The following is a 13,005-nucleotide window of genomic DNA, read 5'->3' on the forward strand; positions in this document are numbered from 1 at the left end:
AGGAAATATGAATGCTTATTCTAATTTTTGTGTTAGAATACACAGTTAATTCCCTGTTTATTTTGGTTCTGGAGTATGTCCACATCAAATAAGTTGCTCGACTGTGGCTTAAAACAGTTTTTCAAACACACAAAGACAACAAATGGGATGGCAATAATGGATTTCTGCTTTAACTGGGATTCATGGCAAGTGCTGAACATGCATCCAGATGGATAAATTACTTAGAGAAGACAAAAAAGACCCCAGAAAAGGAAACAGGGAACTGTGCATCATCTTCATTTAACTAATGAAAGCCATAAGAATTAATAAGTCCACCAATATGTTGGAATAAAATTGAGAAAAGAAAGAGAGGTCTGCAAAATTTCCCCCACCATTGAATACGACATAAATAATTTTAAATGAACAATGACTTCATTTTTGTTTCTCTCCACACTTCACTGATGCTGAATTAACCAATGCCTTAAAATAGATTTCACTCAACGTGAAGTCACGTTGAAAATTAGTTTTTGAATGAAACATTTCAAGCTAGTGAGGAAATCACTAGTTTAAAAAAAAAAAAAAGCAAACCTTTGCAAAAATGTTACATGATGGCCTGCACCTTTGCTAGTACAGAGAACAATGATTCCTAAACATGAAAAAGTTCAGGCATAAACCCGATTCTATAGGTACTGTGCATCTCTGTGATGGAAAGGACCACAGCAGGGAGCTCGTTCATTTAACACAATTGTGGTTTCAGCTGTTTTAACTGGATTTCCTTATTTATATATACAAGACATTACAAACTAGTTGTTCTTCTTGCTCCACCCAGACTCACATGCATTGGATATCCACATGTAGAGCTATAAGGTATAAGACTACTTTTAAATTTTAATGTGGGACGGCTATTCTCCATAATCTAATTTTAAGACTAAAATATTTCAATTCAGCATTAGGGAAACCAACATTTTCCTCTCCAAGGCATCCTCTGATTTTTTCTTTTGTAGTTTTACTGTGAATTTTGTGTTGTTTCACCTTATGTTGTTATTAAAAGCATGGACATGAAACAGAATTTCATGAGAACCCCACCTTCCATGAAAAATAAAAAAGGTGGGAGGAAACGAAAGTGGAATAAACGTTTCAAAATTCAGGATACTTATAAATAAACTACCTGTTAATTCTTGTTTGGACACCTTTTCTTTTCTTTTTTTTTTTAATATTTGGGACTGAAAACAGAGTAACTTTTGCTGTTGTTGCTATGTCAGCAAATAAATTTATTTCTAATATAATTTATTCCAGTTACATAACCAAAATAAACAGTAATGCAAAAGTGACTTCTCTCTGTCACTCTTTACACAGCCTTTAGGACTCTAAGAAAAAGGGTTTGTGGATGGTTTTGGTTGGCTGATGAACTGGAAAAACAGGGGGAAAAGGAATCCAGAATTAAATGAAAACGCAAAAATCAGTTTTGGAGGAGTAGAAAGGGATGATTTAAATGAAGAACAAGAAGACCCACACATTTTGGGTAAACACACAACGTTGTATTCACTGAAAATATTTGTCTGTGTCCTCAAGTTAATCACGACTCAGTTAACTTATTAATTGACATCAGTTTCAACTGAAATACTAAAACACTTCATCACCTATCAAATAACTTTTTATTTTCAACTCCTGATATACTTCCCTCTTTTTATTTCCAGCTGAAAATCATTTGGTCTGAATTAGAAACTCATTTCCGCTTCCAGGAACCAGATCCTTCTTTTGACAAACGCACTTATCACTGAACTTCTTGGCCATGTGGGGTCCTAAGACACTCCTTCATGCGACTATCTCATCTTTACGGTATTTAAAAAAAAAAAAAAAAAAAAAAAAAAAAAAAAAAAAAAAAAAAAAAAAAAAAAAGAAGAAGAAGGGGCAGTCACCTTCATGATTTCTTGTCAAGCATCAGTGGGTTACTCCGCCTGCTCCGGGTCACACCTGCGCGGCAGGGGCCGCCGGGACGAGCCGCACGCCCGTGTCCGCGGCGGGCATCCCGCGGGCGCCCTGTGCCCTCTGCCGGCGGCGCCTCCGGGACAAGGCGGGCGGGAGAGGAAACGGCGGCGGGGTGGGAACAGAAGCAAGAAAAAGAGTAAGAAATTATTCCTGTACGTAATATTTTCCGTGCGCCCCCCTTGCCGCCTCTGGTACTGCCTAAATTCCCACTGCCTCCTCTGACTCGAGCCCCTGTAACGCGGTGGCGACTCAGTTCTTTGCCCAGAACTTCTTCTGCCGCTGCTGCACAATTTCGCTGGAATGCCTCGGATATTTTTCAGGCAGCGATAGCCTTTTTTCCCCCCCCATACACAAAATGTAACACAGTCTGCCTCGGGTATGTTTTCCCAGATTTTCTACCAGGTCCTCAGGTGGAAAATCCGCATGGTGAGTGCAAGCGTGCTGACTCGCATCGGTTATCTCTTTATTTTTCTTAAGTTGATTAGGCTTTTCCCCGGTTTGTTTGTTATCTCAGTAGGTTTGTTTGTTTGTTTTCTACTTACTGGTTGGATGGCGTCCAGGCGAGTCATAAATGTCTTTTTGGATTATGAATGATAAGATACCATTTTTTTTTAACTCTTTTATTTTCAGCTAATATTACTGCTGTCTGCAATAAATGAGCCTGAACAAGAGAAAAGAATTAGCTTGTATCCACATGTACTACTTCTAATTTCTTCCAGGTAGACAAAACAAGTATTTTTCTCTGTATCTTAACAAAGAAGTAATCTTTAAATACTTTTGGAACATGCATTCAACACCACACCAGGCAAAAAATACACAGCCTGATTTTCATCTACACAAAAGCCAATTTATAAAGCTCAGGAAGCCTCGCAGGGATTAAAGCAGATGTCTGCACCCACTTAGAGCTTTCTTTCCACACCAGAGTTGTGTAACTGAATAGTTGTTCAGGACTTGCTGCTGCTGAACCGGGTAAGCCTGCCACGCCTAACACCTCACTCAGGGCAAAACTATGCAGATTGCACGTTTTGCATAAAGATGCTTGTATTTTCTTCTGGGGCAATCATTTTCATACATCGGCAGCCCTTCACTTTGGGTCTCAGAAAGCATGCTGACAGTCTCAGCACCTTGTCTCCTTTTCCTTCCACTCATTGTGTTGATCTAAACTATCATTAATACGGAAGTCATCAAATTACAAAGCCACACCCTACCATTTTAAAGTGTAGTGTTGAATTAAGTTGAAACTGTCTATATAGTAAAAAATCATTTTGCATAATTAGACAAATTCATATCTGCATATCCAAATATCTTTTTCTGTAAGAAACTGAGTAAAAATCATGAGCATAAGGACTTATTTTCCTCTTTAATTTTGATAGTTTGGGATTTTGTAATCAAGTGGACACAATTAAAGAAATGGAATCACACACTGAAAAGGATGAATAGTCTCTGCAAAAGGATCAGATTGCCTCAACTGAACTCCCCAGTGAAATGGGAAGAATTCTCTTTTAATGGAAATGCTGAAGTCCAAATCATGTGTCTGCCATAGCCCTGCCACCTCTGAGAAGTAAAGACATATGACTGGTATTGAGTTTGAATTCCTCCTTCTTCTTCCAAGCCATATTTGGAGAGCTTTTTAGAAACAGGAGGGCTAAACCCCAGGGGGGGGGAAAAAAAAAATCCAATTCCCTTAGTGCTAAAATTACAGGGACTTTAAGACAAGGATAGGGTAACTCCAAAGAGTAGAGCAGAGATAGGACAGAAACTTGATAGTGTTTATTAAGGACCTTACAACAGAAAAAGGGTAGGAAAAACTTGAAGGTTCAGTTACAATATTTCTTGTTGCAAGGCAGGTACGAAGTTCTTTGTCCTCTTTGGCTTTCCTTTTCTTCTTGCACAAGGGGTGCAGCTCTTCTATGAAATTTAACAAGGGCAAGTGCCAAATTCTGCACCTGGGACAGGGCAACTCCAGTTATGTGCACAGTGAATGAGAGGCTGGAGAACAGTGCTGTGGAAAGGGACCTGGGGGTCCTGGCTGACAGTAAGCTGAACGTGAGTCCTGGCAGCCAGGAGGGCCAGCCTGGGGGACATCAGGCACAGCATCTCCAGCCAGGCAAGGGACTCACCTTGTCCTGTGCACAGTTTTGGGCACCACAGTATTAAAAAAGACATGAAGCTGTCAGAGAGCATCCAAAGGAGAGCAATGAAGATGGGGAAGCCGTGTGGGAAGTGACTGAGATCACTTGTTCTGTTCAGCCTGGAGGAGACTGAGGGGAGACCTCACTGCAGTCCGCAGCTTCCTTACAAGGGGAAGAGGAGGGGTAGGCACTGATCTCCTCACTCTCATAACCAGTGACAGGACTTTAGGAAACATCGTGAAGCTGAGTCAGGGGAGATTTAGATTGGATATCAGGAAAAGGCTGTCCATTCAGAGGGTGGCTGGGCACTGGAACAGGCTTCCCAGGGAAGTGGTCACAGCACCAAGACTTGTCTGATTGCAAGAAGTGTTTGGACAATGCTCTTGGACACACGGTGATTCTCAGGGTATCCTGTGCAGGGCCAGGAGCTGGACTCGAAGATCCTGATGGGGCCATTCCAACTCAGCATTTTCTACCATGCTATGGTTCTAATTCAGGTAGTAGAGACAATGAGGTGGGAGGACCAGAAACAGGCTCTTCACAAGACCTTTGGGACTTATTTGTGGAAATTCTGAGGAGGAAGAAACAGTGGGTGAGTTTAAAGAGGACAGCAGCAAAAATCCATCACACAAGAGACAGACCCATTCTTGAACGTGGACAATAGAATGGATATGATTCCATGAGAAACCAACATTTATTGTATCCTGGGATACAATTCAATCTCTTAAATTACATGAGAAATTCAACCATGGCTGACTGGCTTTTACATGTCCTTAGGAGCGTGAGGTTTTGGGGTCTCTGACCAAAAACCAGAGGTCAGGGGATCCAGGTCCCAGGGCCAAGATTCACTCCTGTACTTAGATAATGTTTTTCCAACCTGTAGTCCTCCTTTAAAAACATATGAAACACTGAAAAGCACAGAATCTTTGTCGGAGTCAGGCCTCTGTTGCACTTACATATTTAAAGTTATTTTCCAGTACGACTTTTCTTTCCTCTTTCCTTCTTTGTCCTCTGACTTTTCATTTTTTTCCTCATTTATGCTACTAAACAATTATTGTTACAGCTCTCTTTCTTCCCTTTTATCACCTCATTTTAAACCATCTACTGTACTTACAAAGTAGCCCGATAGAAGACCCAGTAGTGAAACTTGTGTGCCTCTTTAAGACCTGGGCTAATTTTCAACTGCAAACTCAGTGTTACCTCTTCCTTCTTTTCTTCTTCTGCTCTCCCACCTCAAAGGAAAGGCTCAAGCAAATATTGCAGGTTTGTCCCTGCTCGTGTGCTTCCAGAACTGTTCTTTCTCTTTTCTTGTTTGTTTTTTTTATGGTGGTTGGTTTTTGGGTTTTTTTTTGTTTGTTGGTTTGGTTTTTTGTTTTGGTTTGGTTTTTTTTGTTTGTTTTTGTTTTGGTTTTGGTTTTGGTTTTCCTCCTATTTCAGGTATTGGCAAAATCTGTAGTTTACTGTTGGCCAATTGGCCAATGTAGTTTACTGTTGAGGACTGATAATCTCCAAGTTACATAGAGCCTTTATGATAAACAGCATGGCATCTCAGGGTAAAAGCGGCATTTTCCTCAGTATATTAGGAGCTGGGTGGTCTCCAGCTCAAAGCTGGGTCAGGGGATACTTGGGATGATTTTTTTTCATAAATATTCACTGAGGGATTAGCCAGTATATAATAATAATAGGTAGGGCAGGAAGGGGTCTTCAGAGATCATCTCCTTGACTCAAGCCAAGATCAGTTTATAATTAAACCACCTCTGGAAGATGTTTATCTTATTCATTTTTAAGAGGCCCCAACAATGGAGACTCCACAGGTCCTTTAAAGATTCTGATGCTTAACTATTCTTTCTTTAGAAATTAGCCCTAGTATCTAACCTGACCCAGACTGAAATTTTAGCCCTTCATTCCTTATCCAATGCTTCTGTCACTTCTTGTAGCAACCTTTTGCCTGTTTGAAAACTGATATTACATTCCCTCTGATTACTCTTCTCCAGGCTACTTTTTCCATCTTCCTTGTGTAGAACTTCAAGGGTGTTTTCTGCAGTGTGTATGTGCTTGGTGGAGGGGGAAACCTGCTTTACAACTACCATGGCTGATCTAAAATAAGGATGACAGTAAAGGATAAAGGAGATTAGGAGTAGTCCCTGTCTTTCAGTGGGTCTACATGTTTTCTGAAGTGCAGTGTTCACATTCCTTTAACTGAGCTCTCCCCAGTACTAACCAAAGTTAAAATGACTGCAAAGTAAGACTGTCATCATTTATTTTGTATTCTTTTCTCTGCAGTTTTTCTAACAATGCTGGCAATAAGGCTTGTAATGACAGCTGGAACGTGGAGATTCCATGCTGTCTGCAAAAAGGAATTCTGCATATGGTGTGCTAACATGAAACTACTTTAAATCTGGTACAGGCAGTTCGGGAGTTGTTAGTGGGCATTGAAGCTCTTTCTGTTTGAAAGGCAGATAGAATTTTTCTAAGTACCACCTCAATAGATTGGAAAGTTTTCTCTAAAGAGAAAATACCTTTTAAAACTTTATCATGTTTTTCTGACAGTCGTTCTGCTCTTTGACATCCTTTTCTCCATTAAGTGGCAATTTTAAAAGCATACTTCCCATGAAGTAGTTCCTCAGCAACACCCAGGATTACTAGTGGGCCACAGTTTCCTTGCAATGCAGCCCTGGGACTCATTCTGAACCACAGCTCTACTCAGTGAAATTCTCTGTGACTTTATGATGTGACAGCTGCATGGGAGAAATGGCAAAAGATAGGTCTGTCTTGTGAAATAATGCCTTCCATGCTCAGCAGTGCAGGATTTTTTAGTATTTTATAGATGCTTTTTATATATGCATGCAGGCATATATAAAAAGTGTGCACTTGTACATGCACACTTGAAAGTGCATCCTTTAGTGAATTCTCCTCATTTTACTGTGGGGCTAGCAGGAGAAAATGAATGCCATCCTATATTCAGGCTTCAGTCCGTCATCAATATATACTTTGATATATATCATCAGCGTAATCTCTCTGGAAGGGAAATCCTCTGAACTCCCACATGTCATGCCACTGGGAGCCATGCTACAAGATCCCTTACTGGGAAACAAGTTGTAACACATTGAAGAACCGGAGTGGTTGCACCTGCCTTGTGAAACAATAAGTCAGCTGCTGCTGTCTGAGCATAATGAGTTGTTCTGTCAAACTAAAAAGAGATTGAGATCATGAAACAAACAGTATATCTTGGAAGGTTTCCCCTTCCCCTCACATAGTATCTTCAGTGCTAACAGCTGCATGCCTCTTGAGAAGTGGGTGAGGCCAGAGATTTTTGTTGCCTATGCCTTTTTTTTTTTTTTTTTTTTTAAATTGTTTTTGGTAACATCAAAAGCAAGTAGGATTTTCTAATGGTAGGAATGGAATGGCCAGAGCAGTCCATGCCTTGTGTAAATGTAAATGGGGCTTTTGGGGTGAAAGAGGGAGTGCTACCAAGGGTCTGTGGTTACTTGTGAGCAATGATTGATGGGAGAGCAGGAATGGTCCCAGGCTCTCACACAGGACAGTCTGTGGTGTTCCAGGCAACATTCACAGGGAAGTGAAACTACCTACATTGCTGCACACCACTCATGGAGAGAGTGAAGGCAAACACAAATTGAAGAGGAGCTTGTAAAGAACATCTCTGTATGTAACAGGTAATTTGTATCTGCAGAGCTGGAATGATCACCTGGAGCAATACAAATCTGTGGCAGAGGTATTTACAATTTGTACTTGAAACACAGTCCTGATTCTTCTTACTTTGCATGCATCTCCAAGTGCTTCCTTATGCAGACTTACTCAACATTTACAAGTCAGGTGTGATTCAAGATCTGCATAAATCGGTGGTTTAATTTAAGTGAGAAGCAAGACTGACAAAGCAGCATGAGAGTCAGCAAGAAATGATAATGACCCGGCCAATCTGTTTTCTTTTCAATCAAACAACCCCAGACTTGGCCTACTAGCCTAGATGAAAGAGTATATTGAAACACAAATGAATGTGTTATTTCACCTGCTGTTGTTTTAAATTAAGACGATGCAGCAGCACAGAGGATGCCAAGGACAGTAGAGGGCACTGTGACCTCAAAAATAAGCTTCAAACTTCATAATTGAGCCTTTTTGCGAACACAGCTGATCAGACACAGACAAATGCCCCATTTCAACCGAAAAAGAGCTGTTTGTTTCTTAGTAGTTCTAGAGACTAGAGAGATAATAGCAAAAAGCAAGGAGGGGTTGGACTTAGTGTAAAGGCATGATCACCACAAATTTCCACAGGAACAAATTGGAAAAAAAAGGGATGAATTCCATCAAGATGCTTGACACTGTGGCACATCTTAATGTTTTGTGAACACGGTCTTTAAAACATGAGTTGGGCGCTATTCTTAGCAAAGTTTAAGAATGCATACTGAAGTATTTAGGATCATGCTCTGAGACAGATTGTCAAAAAGGTGAAAAGGTGAGGAAGGAGAGGAGAAGATGCAACTACTATTTTTAGTCACCAACAGAGACTCCAAGTACCATTTTCAAAATTTTTCTGTGTGAAATTTGTATGACATTTTTAGTTTTGTATGGGTATAGATAAAAGGGTTTGTAGTCTCAGTATCTTTTTTTTTTTTCTCCTCTTTATAAGGTATCTAGCAAAAAGACCAGATATACCAAGAAAGGGTGTCCTGCAGCCCTCAAAGTGAATGTGTCACCTCAGCTTGTCATAAAGAATTCACTCTTTCTCAGTCATATACAGGAAGCAAACAGCACTCCCAAGCCACGACTTTGTTTGTCAAGGGGTGTTTGATGTGCAGGATTATCTTGCCCTCAGTCTTGGCTGCCATGTTGCTCAGTTTGCTAGAGGTACTTTCTTTTACTGTCTTAATGTGCCTCTTCTCTACCTCCAGTAACCAGGGCAGAAAAGCACATTCCAGAATCCCCACTGAAATGAAAATCAGGTTGAGCAAAGTGTAAAACAGAAATAAACTTGCTAACACCTGAACAGGCAAGCTTAGACCCTGCTGCTGTTCCTGATACAGCTGTTTGTATTTCACAGTGTTCCACAGGTTTCTCATGCCAAAACAGATTTGCCAGTAAATCTCCACCGATGCAGATATACTGACTTCAATTTGGTAACATATTTCAAGAGCACCACCGTTTCTCACATCTGGCTGCCCTACAGTTGTTCACTGAAAAGCTATTCTGTGAGTACTTCCAGATCATTGATTTTCTCCTGTTTCTAAGTCCATTGCTGATCTTCCTGTATTTCCACCATAAGTGGTGTCTATATTCTCAATCTTACACAGGGAGCATATGCCATGAAATATAGTAGTAGCTCAGCCCATGTTCATATGGTCCTGTTCTGTTGTTATCACTTAGCTTCTGCTTGTCGCTGCAAGCTGTTTCCAACGTGTTCTCTGATGCATCTTTTGGCAGCTGCTACTTAGAGACACAGTAGACAAACACCGACTACATAAAAAATTAAGTAAAATCGTCGCGGCTAGTAAATCAGGTTAGGGGAAGCTGGATCCATCACTTCTGCTTGTAAATATTGAGTTCTGTGGTCCTTGGATAACTTAATATATAATTTGCTCCTCCAAATAGAAGCATAACAAGATGCAGTTGCTGTGGCTGTGAATCATGGCATCTATGCCAAATTAGCATGACTACTCACAGTGGCCAAATGCCAGGCAATAAGAATGTGGTGTGTACAGCAAGAGATCTTAATTTTGAAATCTGTAAGGAGATTATGTCATGCAGGGGAGTTAGAAGTCCTCAGTGAAGACCAGAAAAGGCCTCAGTAGTGAGGAGATGATCACACTCCATATCTTAGGAAGGGGCATTGCCAAATCTCCCCAGTCAGCTGGTCAATAGGACAAATGAATGCCTGTGCTGCTTTCATTGTTCTGTTTGTAGCAAGGAAAGAAGTGTTACTGGAAGTATGTTAGAGCTACCTAAAAGGTTCTCAGTGTAGCCTAAATTTCTTTCCTGAAATTATAGTATCTAGAGGTTCTTTTTTCAAACCTTTTTTTTTTTTTTTTTTTCCAGAGCTGCAGGGAAGCACTTAATGTAGCATGAATATATGGTACTGGAAAATGAAAGCAAAGAAAGCAGAAGAAGTCTGGTGGAGACTAATTAGGTTTTCTGAGTCACTAATGTTCTTCAGTGTTATTCTGGCAGCAGGAAGTTTGAGACTTACAACCAACATTATAAAAACAAAGGAAGTAATTTCTGTGTCAAAGATAGAAGGGCTTTCAGGACCTCTCCTACAAAATATGTGATTTATTTGTTTCTTTTGTTGTTGTTGCCAGGGCAGGCAAGCTAGGTAGATTGTCCTTATTCGTTTCTAGTGGAAACGAGGGTTTGCTTGTATGAGCAGTTAGCCATAGAGACACAGATAATCCAGTTCTACATGGTTTTTTATAGATACAAAAGTTAAAATGCAACTGCAGCTTTAAAAGTGAGAGAAGATACATATGAACAGTTATGTTCAAGTAGAGATCAGATTACTAACCTACCAGGAGCATACTTTCCCCTCCTCAGATTATAGGTGATATTTGTTTAAAGGGGCTAGCTCCCTTTAAAGGGGGGATATTTGTATCCTGCAGAAAGTGAGTTGGTCCCACAAAGCTGTTAAATATGACAAAATACACACTATAATAGCTTGCTATTGCATTGTGCTGTTTTTGTTTTTCCCTAGCAAACTCCTCCATGTAACAACTCCAGTGACAATCCTGCATCTTTACTTCTACCTTATGAGACTCCTTTTGTCTTCTGCACTTATATTCAGCCTGGTCTTCACAAGAAGAGGTCCCAACTATTTCTGCTTTCATAAAGATCTTTCTGCAAGCAAGAATTTGTCTGCTCTATGACTGAAGCTCAAGTAGTATAAATAATGAGTTAAGTCAGATATGGCCATATGGCGTGGAGCACAAAATGCTCTTACATCCCGGTTAGTTACCTGAGGCTCTGAGCTCCACATTGCTGCAGCTTTCTTGCTGTCAGCACTCAAAATGGCTCATTTAATGCTAGGCTGAGTACATCTAACCATGCAGCAATCACACAATGGTTTTCTGAAGAGACATACTTTCTAGAACATGCCTTCATTGCATGCTAACCTTGGATTAAATGAACCAAGGAAAGGGATCCTGAAGTTCTCTAACTTGCTACAATGCAGTCCTGCTATTATTAAGTCTGCTGCTGAACGTGTGAAAGTGTGGGGGATCAACAGAAACTTCACAGAAGCAAAGCCCTGTGGTAGGTGGAAACGGCAGCCTTGTCACAAAATCTGCAGAATAAACTCTGAGGCAGTGCCACTAGAACAAAGCCAAGCAGTACAAGAAACATCATTACAGACTGAAAAAAGGAATCTCTACAGGCACTCTTATTTAGATCACCTTGAAGGTGACTGAAGAGAGAAGAGGTTGGTATTGGTAATAAACTAGAAAGTGAAGGTCTCACTTGAGGCAAGAGAAGAAGAGAGAACTGCTGTAATGAAACAATATAGAAGATGAGAATGAGTGGAGGAGAGGAAAGCAAGCTCTGGACTCTTTGGTAATGAGGTGTGCCAGTCCACCATCCTGAGGAATGAATACTGTTAGAGAATATATAAGAACTGCCAAGGCCAATGTGCTTCACTAGCAGGGGCTTATACCTGAGGACAGTGAATTGTTTCCACTGACAGTGTGTCACAACCACTGTCCAGCTGAGATTGCTGGTATGTGTCAGAGTGATTTGGAAATATGAAGAGACAGTCCAGTGATCATAGAAAATGTGTGACCAAAGAGTTAGAGAAGGCCTAGCAGAAACAGAAATATCATGTTCCAGAACGTGCCTTGTCCTTGGACAGCAGAAAACTGTGGAACAACATCTTATGGATTTTGCTTTCCCTGGACAAAAGAAGTTAGGACAATCTGATTAAGATTATGTCTCTCCTATGTAGTTGAATATGTCCATCAGCACCCTTAAATGTTGAGAAAAATAAAATTTATTTTCAGAGATATATTTCTTCCCTTCCTTTTTTGTTATAAACAGAAATATATGTGCTGATTTATTGGAATCATTCCTTTTGCTGTGATGTGCAGGATAAATAATGAGCTACACTGTCTGAAATGTGATGCTGGGTATTAAACATAGCACTTCTCAAAAAAAAAAAAAAAAAAAAAAAGCAACTCCTGTGATGATATAAACCCAAACTTTATTTCTTACTACTTGTGTCTTATAGATTGAAACAAACGTGATTTTATTTTCAGAGGTGTACTCTACTGCAGCTCTTCTGAAGTAGTGTTGGAGGTTTCCTGTAGCAATTCATGGTTGCTGAATATGGGCACCTTTACATTTAAGAAAGTGATGATTTGTTCTTGCACACTTGTGGTAACTTTTAAAACCTTTAGAATTGTTTAGTAGTACGTGCCTTTGTAACCAGGTTCTGTGGGTGAGACCTCATGTCTCACGGGTGCACCTTACACAGAGTTTATGTGCGAAGGGGTCTTTTAACCTGTTGAAATAAATTGCCTGAAGAGTTTTATTAAGAGAAAAAAGCCTGAAGGTAATTGATCTGCTGCAGGCTGGAGCAGGCCCAGTTAATCTCAACAGCTGAGCCATCCCACAGCAATTTTATGAACCTTAATAATGTCAACCCTTCAAGTTTCTAAGTGTTCCATGACTCTATTGATTTTGGCAAAAATTGAAATATAGGTTACAGGAGTTAAAAATCAGCAGAACGTATCATATTGCTCTTTTTCTATGCTGGTTACGTACAAAACTCCATCTGGAGCCTGTATCCTTCAATCACTCAGACAGCAACAATAGACTCCTTTGGTTACTGAATTTATAACAAGGCTACTCAACTAAAATCAAATACAAAAAAGAGCAAATTGTGGGACTTTTTCTCCTGAAAAGCAGG

The 13,005-nt window shown here is 40.1% G+C and overlaps 1 long non-coding RNA gene across 1 annotated transcript; it reads left to right on the forward strand.

Annotated features, from left to right (window-relative positions):
• The first annotated feature begins 2,037 nt into the window (after positions 1–2,037).
• Positions 2,038–12,001, forward strand: LOC120758255 (uncharacterized). Its single transcript, XR_005702821.2, has 3 exons — positions 2,038–2,104; positions 9,157–9,304; positions 10,801–12,001. It is a non-coding gene; the product is annotated as an uncharacterized LOC120758255 (long non-coding RNA).
• Positions 12,002–13,005: the final 1,004 nt, after the last annotated feature.

Source organism: Hirundo rustica, chromosome 1, assembly GCF_015227805.2.
Source record: "Hirundo rustica isolate bHirRus1 chromosome 1, bHirRus1.pri.v3, whole genome shotgun sequence".
Classification (NCBI taxonomy): Eukaryota; Metazoa; Chordata; class Aves; order Passeriformes; family Hirundinidae; genus Hirundo; species Hirundo rustica.